Consider the following 9,057-nt stretch of genomic DNA (forward strand, 5'->3'; position numbering starts at 1 on the left):
CATGACCTAAATCTTTCATCTGGCCGCATCCAGGAGATTGCTCCTGTATCCACTCCAGACCTAGATCTGGAGCAAGCTGCGCCATCCAAGAACGGGAGGATCAACCCCACCACGGAGGCCACAGATTCCACGGCGTTGGAGCCGCACATAGACTTAACCTCTCACGACGTCTTTGTCAGAGGAACTCCGGACTCGTCTCCAGCCGTAAGTTCTGAACCACGTGATTCCGCGGACGCCGACCTTGATCGCTTATCGATCTTCGAATTCAGCGCCGCAGACATCTTCCAGCACTCGCCTTTGGGCGATGTGCTAAACTCATGATAGAACCTGTCCTTGGTGGAGGACTCACAGCCAAACTATATCCGGCTCGAACCAGGGGCCGACAGTGGAAAATTTTGCTTCCCACCCACCACCCACCTCATAGCCATGGTCGAGGATTTGACCGATACACTTGATTATGACTCCGAGAACATTGACGGTATGGACGACGATGCCGAAAACAACAAAGACCCCGTTGACACAGCTAAAGACCAAGATGAACGGGATGATGGGCAGGTTAGCCCTAGTAAACTGGCCACGCACGAAGATTCGGAGGACGACAATTACCTTCCGGTCTCTGAGGATGAGGTAAGCCTCGGCACCGAGGATTTCATCGTGCCTGAGGAACCTCTTGAGCAGTAGCGCTTCAAGCGCCAACTAATAGCCACTGCAAGGAGCTTGAAAAAGAAGCAGCAGCAGCTTCAAGCTAACCATGATCTTCTCAATGATAGATGGACCGAAGTCCTAGCCACCGAAGAATACGGCCTTAGTGGCGCAGCCAAAAGCTACCCGAAGTGCAGATTGCTACCAAAGGGCGATGACAAGGTGCTCCAACCCGTGCCATCATCGCACAAGGCGGCAGGTCGACCGCAACTTGGTCCGGGTAAAGCGACAACTCGAGCCAAAGACCAGACCGCCCCACCTCGCCGTAAAGGCAGGATCAAAACAGCTCAGGGTTGTACGTACGATCTTCAACATGACTTTGGTAGTAGAGAAGGGCACTCAAGAGCGATCTACGGATCGCGAGGACATACCTCGACACGCGACGATGGCCACCTATTCGAACGTGACAAACCTAGCCATGCCCGGGCCGAAAACCACAAATGGACTCCATTGGAGGTACATCGCAGTGTGGCCCAACATAGAGGTGCCGCACACCCTCTTTGCTTCTCAGACGAAGTAATGGAGCATGAATTCCTAGACGGGTTCAAACCTATAAATATCGAATCATACGATGGAACAACAGATCCCACGGTATGGATCGAGGACTTCCTCCTCCACATCCACATGGCCCGTGGAGACGACCTTCATGCAATCAAATACCTACCACTAAAAATCAAAGGACCAGCTCGGTACTGGTTAAACAGTCTGCCGGAAAATTCTATTGGCAGCTGGGAAGATTTGGAGAACGCCTTTCGCGACAACTTCCAAGGAACATATGTCCGGCCACCGGACGCCGATGACCTAAGTCACATTGTCCAGCAGCCCAGAGAGTCAGCCAGGAAGCTCTGGACTAGGTTCTTAGTTAAAAAGAACCAAATCATCAACTGTCCGGACACAGAAAGCCTTGCGGCCCTTAAATACAGCATCCGGGATGAATGGCTTGCATGCCACCTCGGTCAAGAAGGACCTAGATCCATGATAGCCCTTACCGCTCTAATGACCTGCTTTTGTGCGGGAGAAGATAGTTGGCTCGCTCGTAGAAGCAATAGCGCCAGCGACTCGGGCACTTCCAAAATCCGAGACGGCAATGGCAAGCCACGACAAAGCAAACACAACAATCGCAATGATAATGAAAGATCACGCGACATAGCGGTCAACGCTGGACTCAGCAATCCCATGCCCGGTCAATGGAAAAAGCCATTCAAGGCAAACCGAGACGGACCATCCAACCTAGACAGGATACTGGACCGACCCTACCAGATTCACGGCCACCCCAATAAACCAGCTAATCATACAAACTGAAGCCGTTGGTTCCTCAAGTAGGCCGACAAGCTCAATGCCAAACACAAGGGAAGGAGGCCGCCAGGCAATAGGGACAACGGAGTGGTTCACCAGCAAAATGCCGGGGTCAGAAGCAACTTCCCCCCGAAGATCGATCAACTCCGGAGCAGAAATAGCAGTTCGACTTCTGTTGCCCATCTCATATACCCGTTAAAACTATACCGCACATACATAACTACACACTTAAAATACCATGGGCATTGGCGGAAGCATAATAGGGACAAGTCTGCAAGCACTCCGGTAACATTTTTATTTACTTTCCTTTTTCTTTCTTCATTATCTCTTAAAAACAGGTGGCGCAAACGAGAAACATCTAAGACCGACTCCATCGGAGTTCGGATCCGCACACTCACCTACGGGGTTACTTTCTTCAAGGAGTCCCCTTGCCGAGGACAGGCGGTGCAGACGTGCGACGGGAGGTCCAAAATAACTTTTTGTAGACCGCACTCTTTTTCGAGCCTGTAAAATGCCTTTTTTCCTCTGCCTTCGACCCATGGCATATCAAATAGCCAGGGTCATGGCCTTTATATATATCAAGTTATCTTTGGCATATCGCTCAGGTCCCAGTTCACATTACCTGAATTAATCATCCGCGTCTTTCCGCAAATGAATACGCCCTTTAAGGTCGCTTCACAGATATGCCCCGGGCTTAAATCACCAGGGGCTCGGTATGGGAACAAATGAGTTGCCAGCAAAGTCTGAACAACTTTTATAGCGTACTTCGGCATCGCGAATTTAGCCTTATATGCATTAGCTCCAAATCATGTCTTGGGTCAATAGTTGGGTTGCCCGGCTCCTGTGCTTGCTATCCTACGCCCCGCTCTATCGGCTAGGGTAGTAAAGGGAGAACTACTGCGATTATGCTGCCGGTTCACCTGGATTAGCACCTGAGTAGAGAAAGCCGAAAACTGACTGTCATGATGCGGCGAGAGCTGGTCAACCACTCGATGACTTATCGGAATCTCTAGCGATTCCTCCGTGTCACATGAAGGATCTCTTTCCGGTCAAATATGTACACGCATCGGATGAATAAGCCGCATACATACCAGGGGCTATGTCGTAGACCCACCATGAAACTCCTATGGCTAAGTGAAAGTGTTAACGCCCTATAGTCTGGTTGCCTGGTTCGCCGCATTGACACCTCCTTCACGGACCTAGACGTTGGGTCAAGAGTGATCAAATGCTTTTCCGAACACCCCCGTACTTCCGACGAGGGGGCTGAAGCCGACGACAGGAAAACATTCAGATTATATTAAAACGGCCGCATAGGAGCAACACAAACTTTCGAGCAATATATAAAAACAGATTAGCTATAAAATTATCTCGTACAATTCTCATACACCTCACTCAAACATTATGTCTTTCGAGCATTGACCCTCTATCAAGCGGGCGTCCACTAGGACGTCTTCAAAATAATGCTTCGGTTCGTGGCGGTTCTTGCCCTTGGGTGGATTCTTCACCGCAACATCGATGGCTTTCATCTTCCCCCAGAATGTCTTGACTCGGGCAAAGGCCATCCATGCACCCTTAATAAACACCGACCACTTCACAGCATCGATACCGGGCACCGCGTCAACAAGCCGCTGCACCAAGCCGAAGTAGCTACTCGGAATAGGATCAGTTGGCCCTAACCGGATTATGACGTTCTTCATGGCAGTGCCGGATATCCTATGCAGCTCTGCCCACTGGGACATCTGCTCATTCAGCAACAGGGGGCACTTCAACGCGCCGAATTGTGACCAGAAAAGCTTCTCCGTTGCATACCCCTCTCGCACCTGGTAAAACTACGCTGCATCAGAAGAACTCTTCGGCAAGTCTAAAAACTCATCCGGAGAACTCCACAAGTGGTTAAGCTAAGCACAGTTTGGATCGCCGAACTGAGTCTGCAGCAAAAATGGCTCACTAGCCGCAATCTCCCTAGCTTGCCGGATCTCCTCACGGGCGGCTTTGGATTCAGACTGCGCTTCTCTCGCCTCTCATAAGGCCTTGTCAGTTTCAGCTGTCTTGGCTTCATTCTCCTTCTCAACGAGTTCACAGCGGCTAGCAGCATTTTTTAGTTCGAGCACCATCGTCGATATCTTCTCCTTGTCTTGACGTCGAGGAGCTCGTTCGGCTTTTAACTCAGCCGATGCCTTTTCGGCAGCTGCATTACTACACCAGGTCTGCTCCTTGGCCCGGGCAAGCTCCGCCTGAAGAATTTCAATGGCGGCAGCACCATCTGCAGCCATGCATATGACAGTATATAACTTTCAGCATCATGCTTATATCATAACAATGTATGTGAAGGTACTTCCCCGAATACATACCTTGCGATTCATCAAGACGCATACTAATTAATGCAATATCATCCCCGGCCACATCAAGCTTCCGTTGAAGCTCGGCCATATCCGTAGTCTGGGAAGTAGCTAGGGGGGAAACTGCCTGTGTTCAAGTTAACTAGATTAGTCCTTGAATATTTCTTCTTGATCCTCCGTTCGCCTCCCATGGGAAGCCAACCCGAGTCTTAGGGGCTACTATCTATACACAGGTGTATTTTACAAATAAAACATAATTACACATATTACAATACAAACCTCGAATCCTCTTAGTAGGCTCGCAAAGGCCTCATCCAATCCGCTCTTCACAGACAGGAACTTTTCAACCACCGTGCCCATCAAGGTACGATGTTCCTGTGAGACGGACGCCTGCCGCTACATGTTCGTCAAGATATCAGGCGCCTCTGGGTCTCTGGAGGCCGTCGTAGGAGTACGGCCACCCTTTGAAGGGATCCGTTCATTTGTATCCGGCTATATACCGGATTGTTCGGGGCCCTCATTGTTGTTCCCCGGACCCTGGGCCACCGAAGTATCACCTTCGGGTAGCATCTTCATCATCCCTTGCACCACTTGTTGGTCGGGGGAGACCCTCCGCGACCACACCTCGAAGTCGTCCGCCCTATTGGACGGAGAGGCTGGTGGGGGCGTCTCGCTTTCCATCATCTCTGGGAGTAGGTCCCCCGAGGAAGAGGATTGTTGAGGAAGACTGCGTGTTGAGCTGCAAAAAATATATATCCCAGGCATTATAAGAAAAGAACGGGACATTTTTAAAACATCCTTGTTCACTTACGGTTTGGCCTGAGGTTTGTCCTCGTCATGAGACTGCGTTTCGATGTCCTCCAAGCCCGAGCCACCCACCTGAGGCAACTTGCCTCGCTTAGGAGCCTGTTTCTCCCAATCTTCGAAGGCGGCCCTTTTCTTCCTAGGAGGGAAGGAGACAGTGGCTCCCCCTTCACTTTTGTCTTCGGATGAGGGGATTTTGATCCCTCCTGATACAAAGTCCGATGCACCCTTGAAATAGGGGCCATCATTGGTCCTCTCACTCTCCGCCTCGCCCTCCTTCACAGGCATCTGGTATGGTGCCAGCGCCAGCATCCTTGTTAGAACATGATTCGCTGGGCCCTCAGGTAGAGGGGACGAACACATAATTAGTTCCGCCTTCTTTGTCCAGCCCTGGAAGAAGATAGCTTGCTCAGTACCATATTACGGTATACATAATTACAAAGTGTTCGGGAGCCAAGTGCTTACTGGGGTATCTGGACGGTTGCAGTTGAGGCCGGCGTCCTCGGTGGTATCCGGCCAATGTTTCCGCTTCCCAAAAAATAATTCCCACATCCCTTCGTGTGTGGTGCCGAAGAAGTGTTGGAGGGTTTGTGATCCTTCTAGATTAAGCTCCCACATGCGGCGAGACCTACGCTGGCATGGCAGGATTCGGCGAACTAACATCACTTGGATCACGTTGACAAGATCGATGTATCTCTCGAGGAGGGTTTGGATGCGGCTCTGTAAAGTCTACACTTCATCAACAGATCCCCAGTCCAGCCCCTTGTTGACCCATGATGCAAGCTATAACGATGGGCCAGGACGGAATGTTGTTGCAGCTACCCATTTGGTGTTGCGGGGCTTCGTAACGTAAAACCACTCCGCTGCCAGTGATTGGAAGTTTCGGTAAAAGAACCTTTGGCCAAGGAGTGCTGGTGAGTTGGCTGATTGTAGCACCGCCGCACTCCACTTGTTCCCTGTCGACTACCTTCGGCTTCACACTGAAGGTCTTGAGCCATAAGCCGAAGTGTGGGGGGATTTGGAGGAAGGCCTCGCATGTAATGATAAACGCCGAGACTTGGAGGATAGAGTCCGGAGCTAGGTCATGAAAATCTAGTCTGTAATAAAACATTAGCCCCCGGACGAAGGGGTGAAGAGCAAACCTTAGCCCCCGAAGGAAGTGGGAGATGAATACAACCCTCCCGCTGGATCTGGGGGTCGGAATAACCTGTCCTTGAGCAGGAAGCCTGTGGTGGACCTCCGCAGTCAAATATCTGGCTTCTCAAAGCTTTGCGATATCCTCCTCTGTACGAAGGAAGCCACCCATCAGCCTTGAGAGCTGGGTCCGGACATGATGGGGAGGCTTGAAATAATGAAATCGAACCTTGGGTGCTAGAGGTCGAGGTTGGGAAGGCTGAGGAGAGGTTTGGCATAGAAGGACAACCCTTGGTTCCTTTATAAAGGCCACGGGTATTGAACGCCTCCTCCCAAGCCTAGGAACCTTCCTATTCCTAAGGGATCTTTCCCGCAGGACGGTTGGGTTACCAACGCTCGTATTGATGAAAATCCCGTAATAAGGGGACAAGATCTCTACTTCGACAAGACGTGTCAATGAAAATCACACCCCAAAACGTGGAACGGTGGGACAGGAAACGGTTCGAAATAATGAACAAGAAGCATGACATCATGTTACCAAAGTTGTCAACAGATTGGATTCATTGAATACTATACTCTCTACGGCTGTGTGTTACAGGTTCGGACACGATCAATCCGTCCGAAGACTATTTTGGTGACCGGAAGGAGGAACCCGCCTTGCAATGCCGAAGATAGCACTACGCGCCGAACACCTCGTCATTAAAGCCAGGTTCAGGGGCTACTGAGGGAGTCCTGGACTAAGGGGTCCTCGGGCATCCGGCCTGTTGGCTATGGGCCGGACTGATGGGCTGTGAAGATACGAAGACCGAAGGCTGCACCGTGTCCAGATGGGACTCTCCTTGGCATGGAAGGCAAGCTTGGCGACCGAAAATGTAGATTCCTTTCTTTGTAACCGACCTTGTGTAACCCTAGATCCTTCCGGTGTCTATATAAACCGGATGACTTAGTCCGGATAGAGGAGACTCATTATCATAGCCATACACGCTAGACCTCTAGGGTTTAGCCATTATGATCTCGAGGTAGATCAACTCTTGTAATACTCATATTCATCAATATCAATCAAGCAGGACGTAGAGTATTACCTCCATAGAGAGGGCCCGAACCTGGGTAAACATCGTGTCCCCTGTCTCCTGTTACCATCGACCTTAGACGCACAGTTCGGGACCCCCTACCCGAGATCCGCCGGTTTTGACACCAACACCCGTCCTCCTTGTGCAGCTAAACGCCATCGCCGGAGCTGGCTGGCGCGCTCTTGGCGGCACCCGAGCTCGTGACCCTCCGGCTTGCCTATTTAAGCCATTCCCGGCCGCACCTCGCTTCACCAGCGGCCTCCACCAGCTCCGAGGCCCCGCCCCGCTACTCTCCCGAGCCCCTCTCCTCCTCGCCTCCCATGGCTGCCACAGCCGCCGCGTCGGCCATCTCCGATTCCGGCGAGCTAGACCCCTTCCCCTCCTTCTTCCACCACCAAGAGATCTCCACCATTACCCCGGAGCCTCCCCACCCTTCGCCTCCTCCTCCGGTGGCCTCTGGCCGCGAGTTCACCGACACCGGAAGACCACCGTCCGTAACGGTCGAGTTCCTGCTTGCCTCAGTCCACCCTGGAGCCCGTGGCCTACACCGTCGGGTGTGGCTCCTTCTGCTGAGTTCATCCATAGGTCAAGTGAGGCGGGAGATGGCTGGAGCCGGCCGGAAGAGCACCGGCGCCGGCGAGCTTCATCTGCTCTGCGGGCGAGCGACAGGGAGAAGAAGAAGGAGGTGGGAGGACAGAGAAGCCAGTGGTGGGACCCGCGTGTCAACAGCACAAGGCCTGGCCCCGCACCCGCTGACGTTGATAAGTGGACACGCACTTCGTGGAATACGTTTTCCTCTGGTGGAAGCGTACTCTGGTGTTCTTTGGCCAGAAATGCACTTTCACGTCACTGAAAGCGTAATTTCTGAAATGTGTGTTCAGTTTTTCAGTCAGGGGCCCGTTTGTGAAGACTTTTCTTACAAATAGGTCCCTGGCAGTCAAACCCTTATATATTTCCACTCGTAACTCTGATTCAGGTGATTCCAAAGCCCACTTCTTCATTTCGTCGAGTATGCTCCGTTGATGTCACTTTCATGATTTTGTCACATTCTGAAAATGCCCATTATGCCCTTGCCATTATTCAGCCCCCTCCGAGAGAGAACATTTTCCGGCGATTCTTTCCGCGAGCTTCTCGCACTTCCTCCCAGTGAATCCATCTCCCCAGGCAAGCCACACCCTCCATTTGCATGATTGCAATGCAATGACATGGTTTACTTATTTAAAATTGCTTAAAATTTGCAGTAGCTACATATGAATTCTTCATGGCATTTCTCGAAGTGATATTTTGATCTTGCTATTGCCATGATGTTGCTTGGAGTTCTAGGACTACTATTTTGTAGCTTATGAGGATGGCATGTGCCACTGGATTATTAGTGGCTTATAATATTTTCATGATGGTATTGGATATTATGCTTTGGAGTATTATTTTGGATATGATGTTATCATGTGGACCTTAGGTTAATATTTTGATCTTGCTATTGGATTAGTAGTATCATCTTTCTTGGATTCATCATGATCTCAGTTGATATGGTACCCTCAGAGTATTAGGTTGTGACTATATCTGGATTACTTGTTGGATATTGCTATGACTTGATTACAGGTTGATAGATGATATCAATTATCACAGATCTATCTTGGGGATAAATTCTGTCATTTCATTGGTCAGGTGCCACCAAACCAGGCATTTCCAGTGCAACCACATTTACCTTTATG

Source organism: Triticum urartu, chromosome 3A, assembly GCF_056163025.1.
Source record: "Triticum urartu cultivar PI428250 chromosome 3A, HENAU_Tu73, whole genome shotgun sequence".
In the NCBI taxonomy this organism is placed as follows: domain Eukaryota; kingdom Viridiplantae; phylum Streptophyta; class Magnoliopsida; order Poales; family Poaceae; genus Triticum; species Triticum urartu.